General features: G+C 43.7%; 1 long non-coding RNA gene across 1 annotated transcript in view; it reads left to right on the forward strand.

Annotated features, from left to right (window-relative positions):
- The first annotated feature begins 3,628 nt into the window (after positions 1-3,628).
- Positions 3,629-12,260, forward strand: part of LOC129051009 (uncharacterized) — a 33,028-nt gene continuing 24,396 nt past the window's right edge. The window contains exon 1 of the long non-coding RNA XR_008514962.2: positions 3,629-3,738. This is a non-coding gene — a long non-coding RNA (uncharacterized LOC129051009). The remainder of the gene's footprint in view (positions 3,739-12,260) is intronic.

Consider the following 12,260-nt stretch of genomic DNA (forward strand, 5'->3'; position numbering starts at 1 on the left):
GTCCAGGGCTTTTTTTGTTGGTAGGTTTTTAAATTACAGATTCAATTTCAGAACTCGATATTAGTCTGTTCAGGGTTTCAATTTCTTCCTAATTCAATCTTGGGAGGTTGTGTAATTCTAGGAATTTATCCATTTCCTCTAGATTTTCTAGTTTATATGCATAGAGGTGTTCATTACAGTCTCAAGATTTTATTTTTTATTTCAATAGTTCTTGGGGGAAAGACAGGATATTTTTTATTTCAATAGTTTTTGGAGAACAGATAGTTTTTTGTTACATGGATAAGTTCTTTAGTGGTAATTTCTGAGATTTTGGTGCACCTGTCACCTGAGCAGTGCATACTGTACCCAATGTATACTCTTTAATCCCTCACCACCCTCCGCTTTTCCCCCTGAGTCCCCAAAGTTCATTATATCATTCTTATGCCTTTGTATCCTCTGAGGATCTTTTGTATTTCTGTGGGATCGGTTGTAACGTCATCTCTGTCATTTCTGATTGTGCTTATTTGGATCTTCTCTCTTTTTTCTTTTTTAATCTACCTAGTTGTCTATCACTCTTGTTTATCCTTTCGAAAAACAAAGTTTTGGTTTTGTTGACCCTTTGTATGGATTTTTGGGTCTCAATTTCATTTAGTTCTGCTCTGATTTTAGTTATTTTTTTGCTTCTGCTAGCTTTGGGGTTAGTTTAATACTGTTAGAATATTCTTCATATTGAGCTAGAGTCTGGGTCCTATAACTCTTATCTACTGCTCTGGACCTGTCTTTTAATCTAGATCAGTAGTTCTCACTGTGTGGTTATAGTACCACCAGCATCAGCACCCCCTGGGAGCTTGTTAGCAATGCAGATTCTCAGGCCCCACCCCAGAACTAGTGAATCAGAAACTTTGGGGATGGGGTTGGCAGTCTGCATTTTAATAAGCCCTCCTGGTGATTCTGAGACTTGCTGAAGTTTGGGAACCACTTTTCTGTACACAGCTTCTCAAACTCTCTGTGGTGAAGGATCCTCCCACCTCCATCCATGTGGACCTTCCAGGTACAACCAGTTCTGCAACACTGAAAATACATTCTGTTCAATGGGATGTGTCTGCTGACCATGAACTTGGATGTCACCACAGCATTAAATTGCCTTAAAAGTGTCCAAATGGCCAGGTGCGGTGGCTCACGCCATAATCCCAGCACTTTGGGAGGCTGAGGCGAGCGGATCACCTGAGGTCAGGAGTTCGAGACCAGCCTGACCAACATGGTGAAACCGTGTCTCTACTAAAAATACAAAAAATTATCCAGGCATGGTGGCACATGCCTGTAATCCCAGCTATTCTGGAGGCTGAGGCAGGAGAATCGCCTGAACCCGGGAGGAGGAGGTTACAGTAAGCTGAGATCGCACCATTGCACTCCAGCCTGGGCAACAACAGTGAAACTCTATCTCAAAAAAAAAAAAAGAAAAAAGAAAAAGCATCCAAACGCTCTCAATTTCTATACTTACCCCATGGAAGATCATTAACAAACAGTTCAGGAGATGAGCACTTGTTCCTGGACCACGACTTGAGTGGCAGTGCTCCAGATCTGCACTTCTCAAACTTAATGTGGGCACAAGTCACCTGGGGATCCTGTGAAGGATGGGTTCACTACATCTGGGAGGGACCTAAAATTTTGTATTTCTAAGTGCCCACGGGATATTTATGCTACTAGTCCATGGACCACACTTAGAATAGCAAGGTCTAGACTAAAGCAGTGCAGAATACATCTGATATCTTTTCTCATGAGTGTCTACCTAATATTTGAAGCTAATCACCATCCTCCCATTCTCCAAGCTTCTTCTCTAGGCTAAATATGACCAGTTCTCTCAACTCTTCCACATCCGCAATATTTCCAGATCTGCTCCCCACACCATACAGGATGGCCCCATAGATGCTATCTCTTCTCTGCCCCTAAGCCAGTGCCTCCTCTTCTCTTCTCATTCTTCCTCCCCATCCTCCCAGCATTTGTAGCTGTTTTGTTCAGTGTTTCCTGGGCTGGCTCCAGCCCTTGGGGGATTTTCAGATGGCTCAGGCTTCTGGGAAGCTCTTGCAGCTGGAGGAAGGAAATTACCCCAGAATTGGACAGTGGAATGTGCATCTGCCTAACCTGGACTCTTGCCCTGGTGTGCCTCCTGCTCTCACTGATCTCTCAGAGGACCCCTGCCTGCCCCATCTAGAGTCACCTCAATTTGACTCTAGTAACCTGGGCTTTCCTTCCTCCACTCACTCCTTAAAGCATCCTGGGGAACTTAAGGGGAAGGGAGGATAGCATAGAGAGGAGAGAGGGGTTCCTTGTTTGCTCTGGAGAGGGGCTTCTGACGAGGCCAAGACCCTTCACAAGGATGCCCCATCTCCACTAACCCAATGTTTCTTCTTTCATCTCTTAGGACTGCCCAGAGCCAAGCTCACTCCCCGAAAGCCAGTCTTGAGCCAAGGCTTTGTTTTCAGAAGTTCTTATAAAATGTCTTTTCTGGGAAGGCGTGAAGGGATTGAGACAGTCTCACTCATTAACATCTCAGCAAGGATTCATCTGTCAAATTAGTGAATAATTTGTCTAGCCCAGAGGGCATAAAACTCATAGGTAGACAACTTAAAAAAATTATACACAGCTTTACAGAGAAATGAAGACTTAAATAGATTAGAACTTCCATTTCGTTCCCCTGAATGTTGGCTTTTCTGACATGTCCATACATTTCACATGGTTATGATTAGTGTGAGTATATTAATGTAGACTTCTTTCATTTAACTTCTTTTAGTATGCATTAATATATACATCTCAAGGCAGACAAATGTTGGATGTGCTTTTGCCCTTTAACGTGTACATAACCCTCCAAGTAATCCCAGAGTAGCATGGTGGTTATAAACTCAGGCCCCATCACTTACTAGCTGTGTGATGCTGGGCAAATTCTTAACCTCTCTGAGCCCAACCTGTAAAATGAGGATAAAATAAGAACCCACAGCATAGCGGTTTTGTGAGAATTAAATAAGCTGAGGCATGCAAAAACTCCTAAAACACCATCTAGCCCCTCATAAGCACCCAATTAACTTTAGCTGCTCTGATTATAATTATTACTAGTATATTCAGGCAGTCATCTGTTTCTAAGCATTTTAGATTATTTGCAGTTATTTCATTATTATAAAAAGGTTGTTGTGAACCTTCATCCTTTCTGGTAGCCATGTAAGGATTGCCTTGTCTACTAGAAGATATTAAGATGATAATGACAATGCCAAGATAATCTGAGAAGAGAATGATTACAATCAGCAAAGGGCTCAGAAAGGAAGCATTTCCTAGGGAAGGGAGAGAGCAAGTGAGGCAGATCAGAATCGAACCAGTCGTGGGGGGGGGACAGTTGATGCACGAGATGAATTTGGGATATCTTTGAGAGGAAGGCAGTTCAAATTCTTGTTATTTATTTCACTATGGTGCTCTCTGTGCTTGGAACAGCTTGATATAGTTTGGCTCTGTGTCCCCACCCAAATTTAATCTTGAATTGTACTCCCATTGTGGGAGGGACTCGGTGGGAGAGAACTGGATCTCGGGGGCAGGTTTCCTCCATACTGTTCTCGTGGTGGTGAATAAGTCTCACGAGATCTGACGCTTTTATCAGGGGTTTCCGCTTTTGCGTCTTCATTCTCTCTTCGCTTGCTGCCGTCTATGTAAGATGGGACTTGCTCCTCCTTGCCTTCCACCATGATTGTGAGGCTTCCTCAGCCACGTGGAACTGTAAGTCCAATTAAGCCCCTTTCTTTTGTAAATTGCCCACTCTCGGGTATGTCTTTATCAGCAGCATGTAAACAGACTAATACACAGCACCTGGCACATCATAGGTCCTCTGTCAGCTCCTGGTTGAACGGATGAGTTGTCTGCTAGCTTCAGCAGAAGCCGCCAACCTGCTGTGGGCGGCCCTGGGTCCGGATCCCAGCCATGTCCAGATTTTTTAAGTCCAGATGTTTTGTCTGGCGCCACTCGGATCTCTCCTTCCTGAGTCATGGGACGAGAAACTCCTGGCTGGGGGCAGTGGCTCTGAGCAATGGTCTCTTTCTCCTCCTGTCAGCAGTGAGAGGCCTCTCATGGAATTTGGGTCATGGGGGTGGGGGTGGGGAATGATATTCATTAAGGGAAGTTGGACTCTCAGCAGGAGTTGAAGGACGAGAGGTGTCTGCTGGGTCTGAGTGCCAGCTGGTTCAACAGCAAGAGAAGAAAGAGATATGGCCTGCATCTTAGAATCTTAGCAGCGCTGTCTCTTTCGTAGGAAAAAGACAAGTGAGGATAAGTACAGAAGAGGGGGAAGTGCCTACTGGCATTCTTAGATAGATTATTTTGGGCGGGGGTGGAGGGCGTTTGCAGCCATCGTGTGGTTTTGTCTACACAATGATCCAATGGGAAGGCATGACCAGCTGAAATTTAAAAGTGAGAAATAGACTCAGTGCAGTCTAGTGAGCCCTCATCATGGAATTCCTTGTCTCTTTCCACACTGTTTCTTCTGGGAATAGGAACTTGACCTAGTAGTGGGAGGGATAAGAAACACCCCTTTTGACTCTCAGTTCATGCAGTCTGGGTGGGGCTGGTTCCACCCAAAGCTTCAGAGGTGGGCTCATGAATCAGATCTGATTCATCAAAGTACCACATCCTCCTATCACCTCCTGACCAGGGGCACATGACCATGCTAGGCAATTAGAGCCGATGAGAATCAGCCCTAGGGTTTTGCTGGAACTATCTTTAGGCTCCTAAGATTTTAAGAGATAGGTTAGAGGTCTGGTCATTTTGTCATCCTAAAGGGGTCACCTTCTTGGGAATAAAGTTAAAGTTAATTTAGAGGAAAGCAGAACTGAGAGAAGGAAAGAGAGAAAGAATTAAGAAATCATCTTAAAACCCAGATCTAACCATGAATCCATGGATCCAGTCAGCCTGAAAATTCACTACCCTTGGAATTTTCATTTAGGTGAACCAATACATTTTCCTTTTTTTTCCCCCCGAAAGACTTGTAGCTGACTTTGTGTTACAGCTGAAGGAATTCTTATCATAGAGTATAGCAGTGAAGTTGAGACTCGGTCAGCATAGTTTACACTTGTCTTTCTGCCTTCCCTCCCTTCCCTGCACTGTGCAGTACGTAAATCCCTAGTCCTGAGAAGATTTCTCAATTTGCTACCTTGTATAAGCTTACCTAGTTGGACTTGTGGGTGGTTAGGAAGAGTGGGTGGCCCTACATATTCCAATATCTTTTTAAATTTTATTTATTTATTTATTTAGAGACAGAGTCTCACTCTGTCATCCAGGCTGTAGTGCAATGGCACAATCTCTGCTCACTGCAACCTCCGCCTCCCAGGTTCAAGTGATTCTCCTGCCTCAGGCTCCCAAGTAGCTGGGACGACAGGTGTGTGCCTCCACACCCGGCTAACTTTTGTATTTTTAGTAGAGATGCGGTTTCACCATGTTGGCCAGGCTGGTTTCGAACTCCTGACCTCAGGTGATCCACCTGCCTGGCCTCCCAAAGTGCTGGGATTACAGGTGTGAGCCACTGCGCCCGGCCTCCAAGTGTTTTATATACAGAGCTGCAGTTGTGTTTTTACTAGGATTTCACTGGGTCCACTCAGTAATGTGCTGGTAAACGTTTAACAAAGAAAGGAAAAAACCTGTTCTGCAGTGTTTGCCAATTTCTGTGGTGCAAATATTCCAGCCATGGCTAATCCCAAGCTAACAACATAACAACACTGAATGCAGAGATGGAAAGAGGTACAAAGAGCACATGATTAGATAGTATTTTCACCACACAGATTTAATAGTTGTAGGTAACTACAAGAGATTATAGATACAATGTAGTAGATAATTAAGAAGTTGTAAGTTTTGACTATTTAGTACCTTTCTTATTAATATAATTTATTTAATTGTAAGTTACATAATTTAATTTTGGTAGCGTCTCTGTTTAACACCTGGCTCACAAAATTCCTGAAAATGTTATAATTGGCTCTTCTGAGCTGGAATGAGCTAGTTCTAGGCCACCACTGATCTCACTTAGTGCCAAGGTAGAAATGATGGCTTCTTCAAGAGTTAGGAGTGTAAGCTCTGGCTTGAATTAAAAAAGAGACCTGAAAGTAATCTTAAAAGCTTGATTTTGGTGAAGGTCAGTGCCAAGTTGAAGTGTGCAATGAAACTGAATACATTACTGTCTACTGAATGGAATTTATGACCTGAAGATATTCACAAATAGCTGTGAGACAGCACTCTTACTTCGCATGGTCAGCTGGTCCTGCTCTGTAGAAGGGGCCATAAAGCAGTAAAATAGATGTGTAGGGCAGGAGTCCTGTATCAGGCAAATTGAACCTGCAGAAAACAGATAGCACATCTGTATTAGTCTGTTCCCCCACTGTTACAAAGAACTACCTGAGACAAGGTAATTTATAAAGAGGTTTAGTTGGTTCATGTTTCTGCAGGCTGTACAGGTTCTGGGGAAGCCTCAGGAAACTTACAATCATGGCAGAAGGCAAGGGGAAGCAGACAATGTCTTACATGGCTGGAGCAGGAGGAAAAGAGAGAAGTGGGAGGTGCTACCCGCTTTTAAACAACCAGATCTCATGAGAACTCACTATCACAAGAACAGCGAGGGGGCAAAATCCACCCCCATGATCCAATCACCTCCCATCAGGCCCCTCCTCCAACATTGGGGATTACAATTTGACATGAGATTTGGGCGGGAACACAAATCCAAACCATGTCAACATCCAAATTAGCATAATATGAGGAGTGTTTGAGGAACAGACTCTCTACAAAGGTGTGGGCAGGTATAGAAAAACTAGAGGTAGAGTAGAATTCCAGGTCTATTAACAGGGCTCCATTATCTTCCCTAGGCCTGTGAGGAGGTACAGGCTGGGGGTAGGAGGGACTTGGTTACCAGAACCTGGAGACAGAAGGGTTGGGGGACTGGGATACCTGACATGGAATGGGATTTTAGACTACAGGGAGAGACACGGGGAATAAATACTGCTCTCAATCTCCTCCTTCCCTCTGCTCTTCTAGCCCAGCTCCCCATTGGCTAGGCCCACCCAAAGGCCAGGGCAAGGGATCCCATTGATGTCAACCTCTTGGGGCATTGAGCACGTTGGAGAAAGGTGGAAAGGGTCTCAAGGGTCAAATGGCACCTTGAGTATTCTGCCGTGGAGTGCACGTCCTGTCCTTTGTGTTGGGCTAGGAAAAGGGCCAGGGAACCTTGCTTTTGGAATTGCTATGGGCCACCTTCATCCCAGAAATTTTTAGGGTCTGGTCACCTGTTCCTGCGAAGGGCAGGAGGCTATTTGTGTAGGTATACTGGTTCTCCCCTGGGACCAACACTTCTCTTCCAGCCTGGCATGAGGAGCATGAAGTTTGGGGAGAGACCGTTGGCCATGTCATACTCTTTACTGCCAAGGCCATCACTAGGGACCACTCTTTGTCTGTCCAGTGAGTCTTAGCCCTCTATCTCAAGATTCTGCAAGGTCCTTTTCTGTGGATACTCAGTTGAGGAAGCCCTGGTCTGGGAGCCAAAAGACCTGGGATATCTGATTCTGATGCTATATCTTGAGGAGTTACCAGAACATATCACTAATCTGGATTTTTGTCATTTGCAAAACCAGTGGGCTGTTCCAGATGAACATAATTCCCAGTGACACCTCTGACTCTGAAGAGCGAATCCAAGATTTTATGAGTTTCATCTCCAGGTCATTTGTGTAATGAAAAGCATGCCTTTCCACAGCCAGGAGGTGGCAGCAAAACTCTGTTTTGAAGGGGGCGTTAGGCCAGGGTAGGCACTGCTCTCCAACTCCCTAGAGCTGAAAGTTCAGGTCTGGAGGCTCGGTTTTACTCCTGAATAACAACAACAACAACAACAGCATTATTCTTTTCATTATTGTTAGTAAAACAGAAGCAACAATGCCATCTTCAATTTGGGCAATGCTGCATAGTTGAGGAAACATTTTTGTGCATTGCATGGGAACCTTTTAACAACTGCATCCTGTAGGTAGGTAATGCCAGGACTTTTAGCCCCATGTTGAGGCTCAGGAACATTTCCTGACTTGCCCAAGACCCTCTGGAAAGTATTGATGTGCCAGGATAGGAACCCAGGCTTTCTTGCTTTTGTTCTTGTTCTGTGCACTCCCTATCTTATGGTGTGGAAGACCCAAGGCAAGGTCCCCTCTACCTCCTTTTCCATTTTGCAAGAGAGTAGGAGGGTCCAGAGGTACCCAGCTCAGCCTGAGGACTTAAGACTGGTTTCTAGCTGCCAGATGAAATTTGACATATACATGCTGGGAAAGAAAACTCAGCACACAAACCTCAGCTTCACTCTCTTCTCTTTCTTCTAGTCCCCAGAAAAGAAAAAAGATATGTATCTTTAGTTACTTACCATCAGGGTGTACCTGGTGTTTCTTTTATTCATTCATTAATTCATTCCTTCAATAATCAGAGTTCTGATGAAGTGTAAGACAATGTTATGTACTGTGAAGGATATAGGAAGGTTCTTTCTCTTCTGACTCAGAGATCTGGGGGTCAGGAGCTGGGATATGGGAGCCAGGTAAGTGCACAGCTTCTTGGGGGTATCTTAATCCTAGAGAGCCCCCACTGAACTGGGAGTTCTTGAGAAGATGGAATTCAGATTTGGTTTTGTTGGCGTGTCAGGCAGAAGTGAATCCACAGGATTTAAAAAATGACCCCCAACTCCATATGTTAACTTCTCAAACCAGAGAAAACACCTTAGAGACACAGCCAAAACCCCAGACTGTTGTCCAACTGAATCCCTGTCTTGTACTCCACCTACCTCCTGGGGCCAGGTTTCAACCCTCCACATCACGATAACAGGTTATCAGAGTGCTTACTGTGTGCCCCACTCTAGACCACCTGTGCTTCTTGCATATTCTTATTTGCTTCTTAAAACAACCCTATAAAGTAAACTGTTACACTCTATTTCACATCTGGGGAAACAGAGGCTTAAAGTCATGAAGTAACTTGCCCAGGGTCTCAAAGCTAGTGAGTGGTAGCAGAATTGGGACCCTGACAGGTTAGGACTCAGGATCCTGACCACCTGTCCTTGCAGAGGGAAAACCCACCAATGTGAGACTGAAGAGCTGCAATCTCATCTCCTCCTCAAACACTGGGCAAGTCATAACTTGTCTGCATCATCTCCAGAAAATAAGGGTATTATACTTGCTTGGTCTTCTAATAGGCTTGTTGGGAGGATGGAATGGAAAAGAGAAAAATGGGCGTGTGACAACTTAGCATCATACAGTGTTGTTCTGTGTGTTCGAAATAATATTATTCTCCCTCCTGACTTTGGATTTTTTTGACTGTGAAGATTGAGGCAATTGAAAAGATCATTTCAGTGGACTCTTTCAGCAATGATGATGGTGATGGTGATGATGGTGATCTTGAGAAGGTGGTGGTGATGATGATGATGGTGATGGTGGTGGTGATGATGATGGTATGATCTTGAGAAGATGATGGTGATGGTGATGATGGTGATGGTGATGATGGTGATCTTGAGAAGGTGGTGGTGATGATGATGGTGATGGTGGTGGTGATGATGATGGTGATGGTGATCTTGAGAAGGTGGTGGTGATGATGATGATGGTGATGGTGGTGGTGATGATGATGGTATGATCTTGAGAAGATGATGGTGATGGTGATGATGGTGATGGTGATGATGGTGATCTTGAGAAGGTGGTGGTGATGATGATGGTGATGGTGGTGGTGATGATGATGATGGTGATGGTGATCTTGAGAAGGTGGTGGTGGTGGTGATGATGATGATGGTGATGATGGTGATCTTGAGAAGATGGTGATGGTGATGATGATGGTGATGGTGATTTTAATAGTGATGAAGGTGATGATGGTGATAATGATGATGGTGATGATGATGATGATGATGATGGTGATGATGATAGTCATAATAATGGTAGTGGTGAAGTTAGGGGAAGGTGACCTCAGAATCATTTTCTGCTGCTACCGCTACTGCCAATCCTCCTCAATCTCCAACCCCACTGTGTCAAAGGCATTTGGGGTGGGCTGGTGATGAGATGAAAAGGAGAATCTAGAAGGCCAGAGAGAAGGAATAATCTAAGATGTTAGAGAATAGTGTACTTATCTCAGTGCCTGGTACATAGTAAGCCAGTACTTACTATCAGGTAATAGAAGCTATGAATTTTTAAAACAGTTTTATTAAGATGTAATCATACACCATACAATTTATCTGTTTAAAGTGTAAAATTGAATGGCTTTTAATATATTCACAGTTATGCTGCCACCACCACAATCAATTTTAGAACATCTGTTATCCCAGAAGAAACCCTGTGTCTCTTGCTGTCACCCCAACCCCCTCATCCCTCCTGGAAAAGCTATGATTTGTATTGTTATCTACACCTTACGGAATAAGGAAATTGAGACTAAGCAATGAGAATAACTTGCCCATGGCCACACAGTTGGTATGTGACAGCACTGGGATTCCATCTAGGTCTGCCAGAACGTAAAGCCTGTGCTTCTGTCCACACAGGTCAGTTTGACCAATGAGGAAACTCAGGTTCAGAGAATATATGTGATCAACCCAAGGTCACACAGCTACAGCTATTAAGTGGTCAGGATGAGGCTCACATTTAGTCTTGGCTCCTAATCCACCCATAAGGGTCCTTATTCCATGTTACTGTGCCCCTTCAGGGTAAGCAAATCAACATAATCAGAGTGGATGAGATCCTTAAGATCCAAGAGAGAGATGTGAAACTAGCAGTAGTTTTCTTTCCCACTGGGGAGGGAGAATGGTGCCTGGGTCCAGTCTCGTCCTGGACTTGGAAAATTAACATCTCTTTGGACCCAGCTGCTCCCTTTTCCTTTCGGCCCTGAACAGCCTGAGGAGGCTCCATGCAGGTGGGGAGGAGTTACCCTAGCTGGAAGGAGGAGCAAGGTGGTACCTGAGCCCCTATCCAACCTTTTCTAAAGCATCTGTCTTCCTAGGAGTGAATGAGTTTGACAGTACCTGCTACCTTCTCAGATGTTAAGGGGAACTGTGGGTAGGCATGAGAGAGTTGTACGACGAAGCCTCTAAAAGGGATGGGATAGAAAAGCAGAGTTGCTCCGCGGCCCGCAATTCTAGGATCTCCAGGGTGTAATTTCCACTCTGCCCTAGACAACTATAGTCACAGTGCTTAATCCATCTGGGCCCCAGTGTCCCTATCTGTAAATTCAGAGAGAAAGTGAGGAAGTGAATTGCAAGAATTATGACTTCCTAGGAGGAAAATGCACTACAGTTATCTGAAAGAATCTTTATTTTCCCTCCTTCCCCTCCTTCCTTCCTTCCTTTTGGATGTTTTCAGCTTTATTGAAGTATAATTGACAAAAGGAATTATATATACTTAAGGTATGCAAATTGATGTTTTAATACATGCATACATTATTAACTATAGATAGGCCTGGTGCTGTAGATCTCCAGAATGTATTCATCTTGTATAACTGAAAATGTGTACCCTTTGACAAACATCTTCCCATTTCCTCCTGCTCCCAGCCTCTGGCAACCATTATTCTACTCTTTGCCTCTATGAGTTTGACTATCTTAGATTCCACACAGAAGTGAGGTCATGCAGTGTTTGTCTTTCTGCATCTGGCTTATTTCACTTAGCATAATGTCCCCCAAGTTCACCTATGTTGTCACAAATTACAGGATTTCCTTCTTTTTTATGGCCCAATAGTATTCCCTATAGTATATGAATATGTATATTCAAATTTGCATATATATGTACATTTGCATATATGTACACATTGTGGTGATATATACATATATACAAGCTATATACATATATATGAGATATATACATATATATGTATATACACTTTTTTTATCCATTTATCCATTGATGGACATTTAGTTTGTTTCCACATTGTGGCTATTGTGAACAGTGATGCAATAAACATGGAAGTGTAGATATCTCTTCAGGATCCTGATTCAATTTCCTTTGGATATATGCCCAGTAGTGGGATGGCTGGATCATATTGTAGTTCCATTTTTAAGTTTTTGAAAAACTGCTCTTAGGTTGTACCAATTTGCATTCCCACTAACAGTGCACAAGAGTTCCCTTTTCTCCACATCCTCACCAACACTTTCGTCTTTCTGATAATAGCTATTCTGAGAGATGTAGAGTGATATAGGGTCTTTATTTTTAAATGTTTGTGGAAGCTAGTGATTTACCTGGCCATGGGTTGGATTTCCATGTTTTCTACTTGCAGCAAAGATCCTC

This window comes from Pongo abelii, chromosome 19 (genome assembly GCF_028885655.2).
Source record: "Pongo abelii isolate AG06213 chromosome 19, NHGRI_mPonAbe1-v2.0_pri, whole genome shotgun sequence".
Classification (NCBI taxonomy): domain Eukaryota; kingdom Metazoa; phylum Chordata; class Mammalia; order Primates; family Hominidae; genus Pongo; species Pongo abelii.